Source organism: Eucyclogobius newberryi, unplaced genomic scaffold (assembly GCF_026437365.1).
Source record: "Eucyclogobius newberryi isolate DKJ021-1_F unplaced genomic scaffold, fEucNew1.0.hap1 SCAF_20, whole genome shotgun sequence".
Taxonomy (NCBI): domain Eukaryota; kingdom Metazoa; phylum Chordata; class Actinopteri; order Gobiiformes; family Gobiidae; genus Eucyclogobius; species Eucyclogobius newberryi.
This window is the reverse complement of record NW_027315835.1, coordinates 15,514,824-15,528,160: the sequence shown is the minus strand read 5'-3', so window position 1 is coordinate 15,528,160 and position 13,337 is coordinate 15,514,824.

Sequence of the window (13,337 nt, the reverse complement as noted above, 5' to 3'; positions counted from 1 at the left end):
AAATCTCAGGGAGTTTGCCTCAGAGCTCATTTGGTACAGAAGTGGCTCACCCTGTACACTGAGAAGGGAATGGATCTACACAACTGTGTCTGAAGGGGAGGCCTCCACAAACACCATCAGGGCCCAATGACCTACAAATGTGTCGCTATAAAACAGAATAAATAAATGATAATCCTGCAAAGGTTTATCCTCTGTTTTTGTCAAAAGCCGTTTTCAGTCCTGGTGTGCACTACAGAGTACATTCAATTAATTCATATTCCAAGTGAAAATAATTCAGATTTGGTTATCAAACTCTCTCGAAATACTTGTTACATACTCCCCCATACACAAATGTAAAATACATTTCAATTATAAAGCACTTGAAGTCCTCTTGAGTCCTCTTAAAGCTGTGTTTGTCCTGTAAGGAACACCAAGAATGGAATACAGAATGGACACGCAAAGAATAAGAGACACAAGCAGAAAAACAATATGGTCAAAATGTATAGTCTGGGTTTCAGAATCATGTGGACCAATAGAAATATCATGGAGTATATATGGAGTATATATGTGATCACAATACATACACAATACCTCTTAAAAGGACGAGGAGGACTGTAACTGCCTGTAGTTCCAAGCTGTCCCAAACCTTTGGCACGTCATTAATATCCACATACGTTCACTTTAGGAGCGTGCACAGCGTTAGAAGAAGTGTTTTCCAGATGTCGAAATGAAACTATTACAGCCAATCAGAGCGCTGCTGTCGGCTCTTATTTACTCTTTGACGAGAAATAAAGTACTCTACTATTACATGCAGACAGTGTGTAGTGGCCTCAGTTTTGTCACAAAGTCCTGCTTTTACAAGATACTCTTTGGGGGAAAACATAAAATATACATATGTACACAGAATATTGATTGTCATATTATAATAACAGTACAATTACAATATTTCTGAAGAAATCATTGTTGGACTATTGATGCATTTTCTCATCTCTTGTAAAGATAAAATGAAAACAAAACAAGTGGTAACCTTCTTCCGCTGTGGGTCCTTTACCCTTCTCGCTTATCAAACTAATGCATTCATGAAAAATATTAAGTACACAGCTCTTGGTTTAAACGGATTGTGTGCAGCAGACAGACGGGCATTAGCAGTCCCATCACATCTGTCCCACAGTGGAATGACACTGCAGACAAGGACACAGAGGAGGACAGAGTGACCGACAGCCTGCCGGACAGTCAGGGGGGGACACGTTCCATACAGAATATGTCCCCCCGTTTTGGGCCATGATGGAGTGCCTGACCTAAAGAGAACGGGCAAGATTTATTAGACGTGTCACGTGAGGGGAGACGGAGCAAAGATCCCGCCGTGTAATGCATGAAATGAAAATGACAAGTGTCTGTTCAGAGGTCTGCTAAAGAGATCCAACTTTCTGTTCTCTGCCGTTAGCTCGAATCTGACTGAAAAGAGTAAAAGCGATTTATGTTTTTAAATTACAGAGGCCAACGTTAACAAGATGATGACGCGGGATAAAAAGCTATTTCTATATCTAAAGACAAAAAAAAACACCACCACAATAATTCATCATTCATCATTTTTAATAAATATAAAATGATAAAAAATAGTCTCTTCTTTTTTTTAAATTTACATTTTGAGCTGTAAATGTTGTTGAATAACTAACATATCTTTAAATATCAACACACTTTTACTTCACAACATGTAAAAAACATAATCAGTGACACATACAAAAAATTATGAAAAGGAGCAGAACATGTGTTACTGGGACAGGCCAACTATACAGCGTATTGTTGAGTGTCTGTGTGATGTCACGCAGGCACTATATGTATTTCACGTATTTTTTTATTATTATATTTTCCATGATTTTCCATTTAGCCAGTTTCAATTCCTTAACACTTCAACCGATTTCAACATGTTATACCTCATCATGATCGCTTTCGCAGTAGTACGTGTGCTATTACTTTTGACATTTGAACAACTTGTACTTTTTGAAGAATTGTCTAATTTTCAAAATTAGTTTTCCCCATTTAAATGAATTTGGGCATTATGAGTGTCTGCGGAATTCTTTAGACTTTATTCTTTAGGCTTTATTCTTTAGAATTTTGTGACGGAGCCAGTCGAGCGAGAGAGCGAGAGAACGAGAGAGAGGGGGGGAGGGGAGGGGGAGAGGGAGGAATGGAAAATATAATAATAATAAAACATTTGTGACATCACTCACAATACAAGAACATATAGTGTCTGCGTGACATCATCACGCGCAGACACTATGTTCTTGTATTGTGGAGAGGGAGGAAGAGGGAGAGGGAGAGGGAGGGAGGTAGACTTTATTCTTTATTCTTTATTCTTTAGAATTTTGTGACGGAGCCAGTCGAGCGAGAGAGCGAGAGAGCGAGAGAGAGGGGGGGAGGGGAGGGGGAGAGGGAGGAATGGAAAATATAATAATAATAAAACATTTGTGACATCACTCACAATACAAGAACATATAGTGTCTGCGTGACATCATCACGCGCAGACACTATGTTCTTGTATTGTGGAGAGGGAGGAAGAGGGAGAGGGAGAGGGAGGGAGGTAGACTTTATTCTTTATTCTTTATTCTTTAGAATTTTGTGACGGAGCCAGTCGAGCGAGAGAGCGAGAGAGCGAGAGAGAGGGGGGGAGGGGAGGGGGAGAGGGAGGAATGGAAAATATAATAATAATAAAACATTTGTGACATCACTCACAATACAAGAACATATAGTGTCTGCGTGACATCATCACGCGCAGACACTATGTTCTTGTATTGTGGAGAGGGAGGAAGAGGGAGAGGGAGAGGGAGGGAGGTAGACTTTATTCTTTATTCTTTATTCTTTAGAATTTTGTGACGGAGCCAGTCGAGCGAGAGAGCGAGAGAGCGAGAGAGAGAGCGAGAGAGAGAGGGAGAGAGAGGGACTGAGAGAGAGGGGGAGAGGGAGATGGGGGGAGAGGGATAGACGCAGACACTCCAGCAATGGCTTCAGCCATTGCAGATTTTCTAGTTATATTTTGAACTATCCTGATAGACACACTGTTCTTGTAATGTTGTGATGTAATTGCACTGCTTACTTTGCTGGTTATTCCTGTGATAACAAAGTACTTGCTGTATCACACTTAAAATGACTCTACCAAGTGATCTAAAAAGTGTAATTACAGTGTTAGTATAGTAGTTAGTATATATAGTATATGAATGCAAATTAATTACAGCCTATAACATAAATAACAGTGTATGTTGCAGTGAAAGTTATTGAATTATTGTAAAAGCTTTGGCCGGATTAGCTGTAAATGCCAATAATGCCAATTATGCTTTCACTCTACAGTCTATACGTTTACATGCAACTAATCCAACTATGGCCCTTTCTACCAGATCTTGATTTTCTTTTCTTTTATACAGGAACAAAATTATCAAAACTTGACCTGACTCAGTAAAAAAAAACGTTTTTCAAAGGACAGGGAACATTTGCACCATCAGACGCCACAAAAACACTTTTGCACCTTTTAATTACTGGACAGAGCAACACAAGGCTCATAATAGAAGCCTGACTTTACAGTAAACCTGGCTTACTTCATCATGTGTCTTTAGAACACATGTAGAGGTTAGAGGAGGTCAGCTTTGGCAATGGCCCAAGCAGACTGCATAAACTGAAATAATTGAAAAGTTAGATAAAACATACTACTTAATAACAATAATATATACTACTTATACAGCACTTTTCTAGACACTCAATGACGCTTCACATTGTATTATTTGTTCACGCTGCACACGGTGGTGGTAAGCTAATATATTAGCCACAGCTGCCCTGGTGCAGACTGACGGAAGTGAGGTTGCCAATCTGCGCCATCCTGATGTGACTAGGAGACTTCGAGAAGCATCTTAATCATAGTTTAGGCTTGTTTTACTCTTCTTTAAATATCTGCATTGTTTATCCAAGCTGGTTTGATAATACATGTTGGTGTATTACTCGGGGCGCATTCACACGTGCCGTTTTTGGTCCTAAATTGAACCCATTTTAACCCTGATGTGGACTTGGTTTAGTCCTGTAGTCAAGTCCAGGTTGAGTTCTTGGATTCAACTTGATTTAATCCTAACGTGGATGTGTTGAATTTTCTTTCTTTTTTTAAAGGATTTTTTTGCCCGTAGGCGTTATTTGACAGAACAGCTGCGCGTGAAATGGGGCAGCAGTAAACTGTCGGAGCCGGGATTCAAACTCACGACACCACGGCCGGCTACACATGGAGCCTGGCATATGTGCTGCCGCCTTAACCACTCAACCACCGGGCAGCACCCATGTGTTGAATTTTCAACTGTGAATGCGTCTTTTAGAATAATGGCTAATTCAAGTACATCCTAAGACTTGCATTTGTTTAAAAGAAGCTTATAGTGTTTCTTTGTCAAACCTTGAGACGCAGTGACTCCAGATAAAATCCATTCCTGACGACAACAACAACAACAACACAGAGGAGGGGGGAGAACACAGATTGATGTCAACAACTTTTATCTATACATCAAATGCTGAAAAACTCCCGGACTATAGCACTGTATATGTAATCTAATCAATTAAAGAGATATGTTCAAGTAGTACAAACGTATTAGTTAAACTTAGTATTTACTGTCATTAAAATGTGATTTGTCGTCTACTTTGACCTTTCTTAAATGATGTGTCGCCCATAGCTTGTATCGCTTTCCGACCCAATAAAGAACTAGTCCTCAAACATTCTAGACGCCAAGAAATCAAGTGCCCTTCCCCTTCAGCACCATGGAGAGCTCCATCTGACAGCGGCCAATCAAAGTCAGACTCCAGATGTTTTCCATCACTTTAATGGCCAGACCACTGGGGAATAAGGGTCTTTTAAATCACAGACGGCCGTTGATTTGACACGACACAGACTTCACAGACGAGCGCCAGACCTGAGCCAGCTGCGCTCTCACTTCAGCAACGTTCTCGCTCGCGCCAAAGCAACACATCAGGTCAGATTAGTTTCCTGTGGATCTTTTTACCTGTGCGTTTCCTGGCAGGACATGTGCGTCTGTGAGAGAGACTCCGGGTGGTACTTATGGTTGATTCTATGTTAGTGACGCAATATACTTAAGCCCACTCGCTGTCGCCTCATGAGCCACACTTGTAAATGTGATTAGTGTCTCGTTTACTTTCAGAAAAGAGGTTGTGGGTTTGAACCTTGCCAGGAGAATGAGATGTATTTTCAATTCAGGGAAGTAAAGTGGAGAAAGTATTAGTAATAGCGGCAACATTAGTAGTAGGGTCAGAATAAAGCAAAAAAACTGTATTGTTGAGTCAGTTGGGGACATACTTTATACATGTTGTCTCTGCATATAGTGTAATTTTTTAAGATAAGATAAGATAAGATATTCCTTTATTGTCCCACATGGGGAAATTTCATTGGTGCAATGCAGGTAGATACAGAGGTAGATACAGAAGAACAGATCACTCATAGGAAGTCTGAAAAACACTTTCAGTAGAAGATCTCCTATAAATAAATAAATAAAAACTCCCATAGACAAATAATAAATACCATTGCATGTGATCCCGACAGTAATTGCACATGAATATGTGTCACGACAGCACATAGATTGCACATGAATTTCACAGCAATTGCACATGAATTGCACATATGACAGAATTGCACATCAGTATAAGGTTAGGTCAGTATTGCGAGTGTTCAGTACTAACAGTTTTTGTTATAAAGTCTGACAGCAGCAGGAAGGAAAGACCTACGGAACCTTTCCTTCACACATCAAGGGTGGATCAGTCTCTCACTGAAGCTGCTCTCCAGAGTGGAGAGAGTGTCCTGCAGGGGGTGACACTCATGGTCCAGCATAGATGTGAATCTAGCCAGGACCCTCCTGTCCCCCACCTCCTGCACCGAGTCCAGAGCACAGCCCAGGACGGAGCTGGACTTCTTGATGACTCTGTCCAGCTTCTTCCTCTCCCTCTCTGTGATGCTGCTGCTCCAGCAGGCCACACCGTACAGGAGGGCTGATGCCACCACAGAGTCGTAGAAGGTCTTCAGGAGTGGCCCTGTCGCTCCAAAAGACCTGAGTCTCCTCAGGAGGTAGAGCCGACTCTGGCTCTTCCTGTACAGTGCGTCTGTGTTATGAGTCCAGTCCAGTTTGTGGTTCAGATGAACACCCAGGTACTTGTATGAGTCCACTCTCTCAATGTCCCGTCCCTGGATGTTCACTGGTGAGGGGGCAGTGGGGTGGCGTCTGCGGAAATCCACCACCATCTCCTTGGTCTTCCCCGCGTTGATGAGGAGGTGGTTCCGCTGACACCAGTCCACAAAGTCCTGCGCCAGTCCTCTGTACTCCGCGTCATCGTCGTCCGTGATGAGTCTGATGATGGCAGAGTCGTCAGAGAACTTCTGCAGGACACAGCTGTCCGTGTCATGTCTGAAGTCTGCAGTGTAAAGGGTGAAGAGAAAGGGCGCGAGGACAGTGCCCTGGGGCGCCCCCACACTGCAGGTCCGAGTGTCAGACACACAGTTCCGGGCTCTCACAAACTGGGGTCGGTCTGTGAGGTAGTCCAGGATCCACTCTGCCAGGTCATACTCCACACCAGCCGTCTCCAGCTTGTCCCTCAGGAGCAGCGGCTGGATGGTGTTGAAGGCGCTGGAAAGATCGAAGAACAGAATCCTCACAGAGCTGCCAGGCTTTTCCAGGTGAGAGAGAGAGCGGTGCAGCAGGGAGATGACGGCGTCCTCCACTCCGATGCCAGACCGATATGCAAACTGCAGCGGGTCCATGGCTGAGCTCACGGTGGAGCGGAGGTGGTCCAGGACTAGCCGCTCCAGTGTCTTCATCAGGTGGGACGTGAGAGCCACTGGCCTGAAGCTGTTGAGGTCTTTGGGGCGCGGTGTCTTAGGCACAGGTACCAGACAGGAGGTCTTCCAGACCTGTGGTACCACCCTCAGCTTCAGGCTCATGTTGAAGACATGCTCCATAACTCCACACAGTTCATCTGCACAGGACTTAAGGAGCCTGGGGCTGATGCCATCAGGTCCTGCTGCCTTCCTCACTTTAATCCTCTTCAGCTCACTCCTCACCTGTGCTGCTGTGACAGTCAGTGGTTGGCAGGGGGACCGTGTGCTGGGGGGATGGGTGAGTCCAGGCGAAGTGGGGAGCTGATGGTCCGGGGCAGATAAGCGAAGAGGAACAGATGCAGGGCATTGTCCAGCTGTGGAAGAGGGAGCATGCAGCTGTGCAGGGGGAGGGGCGGGTGACCGATCAAACCTCAAGAAGTGAGCATTTAAATCATTCACCCACTGTAGATCCCCCTCTGTCTGGGCAGGGGGGATTTTGAAGCCCGAGATGGTTTTCAGGCTCCTCCACTCTCCTTCAGCAGAGCCTTCAGTTCACGGTTAATCCATGGCTTGTTGTTTGGAAAACACCGCACCGTCCGGGAGGGAACAATGTTCTCAAAACAGAAGTTGATGTAGTCCGTGATGCACTCTGTGATGGTGTTGATGTCCTCCCCATGTGGGTCATAAAGCTCAGTCCAGACAGTGGTGCTGAAGCAGTCCCTCAGAGCCTCCTCGCTCTCAGCAGACCACATCCTCACCTCACGGGACACCACAGGCTGCCTGCGCACGATGGGTTCATACACAGGCCTCAGATGTACAAGGTTGTGGTCCGAGCTGCCCAGGGGAGGGAGGGGGGAAGAGGAATAAGCCTCCTTGGTGTTGGCAAAAAACAAGTCCAATGTTCTATTCTCTCTGGTGGGGCAGGTGACATACTGGGTGTATGTTGGTAGAACAGAAGAGGGAGAAGCGTGGTTAAAGTCACCAGAGATGAGGAAGAGAGCCTGTGGATGCTGTGTTTGCAGCCTACAAGTGCAGGAGAGCAGTGCTTCACAAGCATCTTCAGCATTGGCAGACGGGGCCACATAGACTGTGATCAAAATCACATGTGAGAACTCCCGGGGCAGATAATATGGCCTCATGCCAATAGCCAATAGTTCAATATTGTTACATAGCTGCTCCCTCACTGTGCAGTGTTCGGGTTTGGACCAGCTCGTGTTCACATACACCGCCAGACCTCCACCTCTTTTCTTCAAGCATTCTCTCGTTCTGTCCGCCCGCAGCAGATGAAAATTGTCCAAACCTACAATAGAGTCTGGCATTTCTGCTGTTAACCAGGTCTCTGTGAAAATCAAGACACTGCTGTCCCTATAAATCCTCCTGGACCGCATGAGGCTCGCTATTTCCGTCATTTTATTTTGAAGGGACCTCACGTTACCCATGACTACGGCGGGAACCGACTTCCTGTTTGTCCCTCTCTTCTCTCGGAGTTTACGTCCAGCCCGTCTGCTTCGTTGCGTTTTCCTTAGGATCTCCGGGTAAGACGACAGTTCTCCGCAGTTTCTCCTTTGTGTAAAAGCGGGACGGCGCCGGCTGGGGGGCGGGGCCGGAGCCGGGGGACTCAGAGCCAAGACACATCGCAACGACACGACGAAAACACTCAATCCAGCCGAATAAAGTCAAAACAAGTTAATTTAAAGCGATTCCAGTGCGTGTCCCGATCATTCATTTTATTGAAAGTTGTGGTTGTAGCAGTAATTCTAAACTGCATGTTCAGTACACATATGATGAAATATTACAACAGTATAAATAAGTAGGAGTGGGTGATGATGACAAAAATGTATACATAGATTTTTTGTAAATGACTGATATTATGTCAATCCAACAGATGTGTGTCCAAAATGTCTATGTTTTAGTTGAGGTTTAATAATGAGACTGAAATGTGAAATGTCTGTAAAATGTATCACAAAAGTGCAAAAATATTATCTTAAACCCTTTTTTTATTGTTTAATCAGCTCGTTTTGTTGCAGTGTTTACTATACTATACGATATACAATTTTGCTCCCCTTCAAAGCAACATTCACTATATTATCTACATTTTGATATATTGCCCACCACTAAGAAGGACCAGTTCATTTTTGTGGCACATATTTTATGAATATTTTAATTTCGACATGTATCTTATGTTGTGTTTTTGGCGCTGAGGAAAACAAATCAATCCAAAGTGACTGAGATTACAAATTTTTGACGAAAAGAAAGGACAAAAGGTCCATAAAACAATCATTAGCTAATTTCCAATTGAATAAATACACTTTAATAACCAACTAATGGCATTGTACATTTAGTCAAATAAATTAGAAATACATTGTGGAATAAAACTAAACTAAAAGTCATTAAAATGTGGTTGCAACATTAAAACCACTTGTCAAATGTCATTCGAATCCAAAAACTATTATTTTACTACAAAACCCAACCTCTTTGTGCTCGTTGTGTGCACAAAACCCTCCCAACACTCTATTTTGTCACGTTTCAATTATGCCCCTCGAGCAAATTGATGGGAGAGAAATCAGTGTCCCGTAAAGCGCACATATCAATACACAGCAGATGTCCATCATTACATGAAGCTTAATGTGGCCAATGGGTGCAGCCGAGTGCAGCCGTGCCAGTGTAAAGCATACGCGCTGCAGTTTAGATGCAATTATGATATGAGGAATAGCAAAGCAAGCGTGATATTAATCCAGTGAAGTCGAGGGGAAGGAGACGAGGGAGGACAGATACTGAAGGTAACTACCCTTTTCATGTGTGACAATAAACATGTTTTTCATAACAGCGAGCTATAAAGGCCCGTTATTACATGTACTCACGGAGGCTCCCGGGCTACGAGCTGTCAGGGGAACATCAAAAGGAATCGACATAAAAAGGTAAAGTGGAGCTATCTCTAACTTAATCTGGAGTTTAAAAAAAGCCGCAAGTTCCCAGACTTTCCAATGCCACGTCACGTAAAAGGTGCACTGTTTAACTTGCGGGGTGACGGCCTCCCGCTTGTATCCATGGTGATGATTTGCCTAGAAAGTTCCACATTATGATAAATAGACATAACTAGATATATATTTGATCAATCCCAGTGGAAATTTCAAAGCGGCCAGCTGCTTACATACAGACAACAATCATCCTTGAATGAATAAATCACTAAAAATATAATCAATACAGTTCCATAAGAAAGACACACAGATAGGGTTAGTACTCTTATACAGGCTGATTGAAGTACTTTCTCAGTGTGTGGAGCAGCGTTGCAACAGTCTGCTGCAGAACAAGCTCCTCCTCCGTGTGAAGGCTGAACGTAGAGCAGGGGTGTCCAAACTTTTTTCACCGAGGGACGCATTTTGAAACTTATATGGAGCAAAGGGCCGCAAACAACCCGACAATGTCAAATTTGAAAAGTGATTAATTTGAAGTTTTGCATTTGACATAGTTTTGATGAGCCTCCACACCTTTCGTAAGACTTGGAACATTATTATTAGGTTGCTATGACATCAAAATGCTTGAATTTTTCCAATTTTACAGTAAAAGTACTACTATTTGTTGGTTGGGCCAACTTAGCAGGAAGCCGGAGGGCCAACAAAAATTGGTCTAAGGGCCGCATTTGGCCCCCGGGCCGTAGTTTGGACATGCCTGATGTAGAGGGTGCGATACATTGTCCATGATCGCCCTAAATCTGGACAGTGTTCTCTGGTCCGTCCCCTCTTCTACTGGAGCCAGACATCTTGAGAGTCTTAGTCAGGCCGTCAATGCTTTATGGGTAAAAGCTGGATATCTTTTTGACAAACCCCTTTGAAGTAGATGAACCAAAGTGACAGATTAACCACTATTTACTGCTCAGAGGCACAACTCCAAAGATAAAAACACTTTTGAATCAAATACATACCATACCAAATGCACAGTGCATCTAAAAATGACAGACTGTTGTTGCGCCCATCGTCGGGGCAGAATAAAGGACAGTTGTCAGCAGTCACTTTGAATATTTTGAGCACAAACTCTCCTGCACTTAGCACTGACCCTGGCTCACTGAACTGTCATGGTGAAAAATAGCTGTCAGTAGCACCTTGAAGCGGGCGCCAGGTTGGTCAAAATCCCTCAGACTGGATGTTTTTCAGAGCAGAGGTCAATCATCACACGCCCCGTTGTAAACAAACAAAACGTGTTGTGGGAGGACAGGAGGAATTAGTGCTTTTACTAGAAGAAAATCTGCTTTTGTTTTATTTTAGTTCATATGAGACGTGAAAATACAAGGATCTGACTTATAATGGATGTCAAATAATTGCCGAAGAGGTTGTGAGTGGCCAAACAAAAACACTGTTACTTAAGTGCAATTATTAAAATGATTATTTTAGTAGTCAATAATTTTTCCGATGAACAAGTTTAGATTACAACGCCTTCGAAGTATTCATACGAGAAATCTGATTATTTATATTTTTCCCCCACACTTTTTTATATCATTTTTATTACACATTTCCAGTTTTGATGTTTGCTCAAGTGAAAACACAGCCTTTAAAACTTTTTTCAATCGGCACTTTACTGTTTTTGCAAATTAACTCTTAAAAGAGAGTATTTTTCATGTAAAATGACTAAATATATGTTCTTCTTGCACTTTTACACTTTTACTCAACAACAATTGTGTCATTATGATAAAAACCTATTGATACAGCTCACACTTATCAAAATAGTCAACAGTTATTTAACCATAGGCTGATCGTGGCAGCCCTTAGCAGGAGGAGCACTGGTACATTAGCAAATAAGACTAGACTATAGGAGCTTTATTGCTAATTGATTAAACTCGAAAGCATTGAAATGGATATCCAACAGAAATGTCTCGTATCATAACATCTACACTAACAGAGTGGAGCACGCTGATATTGTGTATAAATGAATCAGACTTTGGCCTTGCTGTGATCTGAAATAGAACAAGGACATTTGCGATCTAACTGACGAGTGTCACGTTTCCCATGTGGATGTGATTCAAGCAGCCGACAGCGAACCCAAATCATGCATTAATAATTAGTGTCTGTAGACGGCCCCTGATTCCCCACGGACTGTTTTACATTTTGAATATGTCTGGTCATAATTACTTTAGGTAATCCCACCATTTTAAATAGTATGTAATTAAATAGGCAGAAAGTGCAATTTATCTACATTTCTCGATGGTACAATTATTTCTTCACTTTCTTGCCTAGACTTTTGTGAGTAAAATAATTAGGTTGAATTTATGGGGGAGTAGTAATTATAGATGAAATAGTAGAAGACATACTTTTTGGCAGAAGTTGCAGTGAGTCCAGGAGTGATTGCAGTATTATTTAAAGGCAAAGTATATAACTTTCTGGAGGTGGAAAGTCTCCTGCATGACTCCATGGAAATAGACAGTTGAAGCAATACTTCAGAGAAAGAAACATGGGGTGTAAACCTAACGCGAGGCAGGTTCTGGCACACATTCACGGTCAGTCAACATCCAACGTTGTTCTATGTACTGTGCCTTGAACATGTGTATTTGTAGTATTTGTAATATTTATTGTAAGTAGTAAGCAAAATAGTACCAGCATCTACTAACACCTTTTAATAAATCATGAACAAAGACGTTGACATTTTAAATTGTAAATGTATAATTTAAAATAGTGATTCAGGTTTAATAACTCTGACTTCTAACCCCTGAATGAAATAGTCAGTCGTTCTAAATAAACAATGTGCTTTATTGAGGCTAAATGAGGTTTAGGTATCATACTAACTGTTTTTTAGTTATAATACTTTTTTGGGTCTTTAGATTTGGAGTGTTCCCGCACCTTTTTCAGTGGCTTCCCTCTCTACAAAAAAACCTTTGTGTGTCAGGTACAAGCTTCAGTAAACTTCCAATGGCTGAGCTGTCATTTGTGAACAGGCCCGTGTAATGGGCCGAGCGAGGACGGGCCACGATCAAGAGCCAGCGACATGACTCACTTAGTCATCAAACAAAGTCATGCAAAAGACAGGAACAGTGGGTTAAATCGAGTGAAAATGAATCAACTTTTCCATTCAAAAAGCCCCAATGATTTGTTATAGCCTTATGTATCCCATGTATTATTGTAAACTAGCAGACTATTCATTATATTTACAGTAGGGATGTCACAATATCAAAGTTAGTCATGTCTAGTTAGGATTATTGTGCGAAGAAACATCACGATTTAACAATTATTCATGATTATTGACACCAAGACCAAACTTTCTGAATGATAAAGTAAAGTTAATATGAGAAAAAAAAAAAAGTCTTACGTTTAGGTTCTTTATTAAAATCATAAATTATAATTCTTGATTTCTATTACTATCTATAGAACACCCTTGGAAAACAACAACCTTTATGTTGACCTGAATGGTTTAAAGTAACATTTTTCAGCAAGTTTGTAAAGTAAAAAATTGGGATTCTCACCTTACTTGACCTTCCTCCATCTTCAAAGTTTGGCTATGATGTTTTGACTACATTTTGAACATGAAT